A 1,979-nucleotide genomic window follows, 5' to 3' on the forward strand; every position below is an offset into this window, starting at 1 on the left:
GACCATACCACTTGCCCACATCGGGTATTAACCTGTGAGTCCACCTCCCGGAATCTGCAGCCTCCCAACGCTGCTGCCACTGGTCGATGGTTATTTTCCGCTCTTCCTCTCTGGAAAAGTGCAAGCGAAAACTGAATCAATCGTTCTCCTTTATGATTTGGTAGCCATCGTTTGTTTCCATATTGGGGCTGCATATAACATAATGGAGGTGACAACAGTAGCCAGAAGCCTTCGCCTACTTTCTTTGGGACCTCCGAAGTTTGGCATGAGGCGTGACAAAAGGATGCAACTTTAGCAGATTTGGCGCTTATATACTCCGTGTGAACATCACTGTTACGATAGACTCAGTCTGCTTCCTGCTAGTTACTAGGAGAACTTCGGTCCTGTGATCTGCAAGTTGTAGGCCTACCGAAGACAGCCAACCTTGGACCGTAGCAACAGCCTGGTTAGCGATGAGGGTAACTTCTTCCAAGTACTTCGCGGCAACTACAACTGCAACGTCATCTGCGAATCCAACAACTGTGGCTCCCCTCGGCATCGTGCCTTTACAAAGTTTCTTAAGCGCTATTTTGTAAGGGCTACCCCATGGGTCTGCATCAACCTCATCACAGAGTTCTCTCCAGCACTGTCGTTTTGTGTGTGTGTGTGTGTGTGTGTGTGTGTGTGAGAGAGAGAGAGATTTTTATTTATTTCATTCTAGAAATAACAGATTTATTATGTTCATTAAAAGAATCTATGTGAACTTTAATCAGCCTACTATATAGGAAGAAAAGGTATGTTCAAATCAATTTTAAGGTATGTTAGTGGAAATATCGTGTTAAGTATTTAGTGAATTGTAAATAAATAATATTAATATTTTTAGTGTTGCCTGAGGGGTGACAAGTCGGAGAAAAATAAACAAAGATGAGAGATGAAGATAAAAAATATGTTTTTATTTGTTTTTCCTACTCTCAAACAGAAAATTAATACATATTATATTAATAGACTAATAAAATCCTTAGTTAAAATTAGAATGTCTATTGATTGATATTCTGATTCTGAAAGACTTTTATTTCACTTTTGCCCTGTTTCGTTGAAAGTAAAAAAGAAATGCCCAAAGGCTTAGCATTCATTATCTATTTCATTCGTTGTTTATTTATCTGACTGGCGTTGGAAAGTGATTCTATTTCCATAAATTTTCTATTAATGTCAGACATTTATTTCTTATTTTTATGTTTACTCTATGCTCAACTTTTATTTTGAACAAAGAAATTAAATTAAAGCTGAATTTTTTGCATTTTTTAAAAGAAATTTAATTATAATATTTTTTTCCTACGCCAAAGAAGGCATTTCTGTCATTTTAAAATAATTTAAATTATTATTATAATTTCAATTACAGTTTTTTGTAAGTATAAACCATTTGTAACATTTTTATTTTATTTATTCATAGGTTATGAAATATTAATGAATTATTCATAATCCTTTTAAAAATCAGTCAGATCTTTATATTAAAAAAAAAATATACTAAGGATTGTGTTATAATAAATGTTCATTTAAAATGTATTTAAAACACTGAATCATATTAATTTAAATAATAACAATGATAAGCCATTACAAATTGGTAAGAAAAAGTTACTTTTACTGGATGAGGATGAACCATCAAAGATATCAGGCTTAGCTTAGCTTCTTAACGGGTGCGATATTGTCCTCATAAATTATGGGAAGAACAGAATCTTAAGATTTTTGAAAAAAGAACACACAAAAAAAAAATCAGTATCGCCTGAATTATTCAGACCGAAGAAGGATGAGACCCGGAAAATTGAGAAGGCTTCACAACGCCACATTATAGGAACTGAAAGCGGGAAATATAATTAAGGTGATACCATTGTGGTGAATAAGATGTACGTTGATCGAAAAGATCGCTAAAGTCATAAAACAAGAGCCGAAGAGGAAGAGTAAGGCAGTTATCTCACCCCAATTTTCGGATTCATTTATGTAAA

The sequence above is a fragment of the Halyomorpha halys genome, unplaced genomic scaffold, assembly GCF_000696795.3.
Source record: "Halyomorpha halys isolate HHAL.00 unplaced genomic scaffold, Hhal_1.1 Scaffold266.1, whole genome shotgun sequence".
Lineage (NCBI taxonomy): Eukaryota > Metazoa > Arthropoda > Insecta > Hemiptera > Pentatomidae > Halyomorpha > Halyomorpha halys.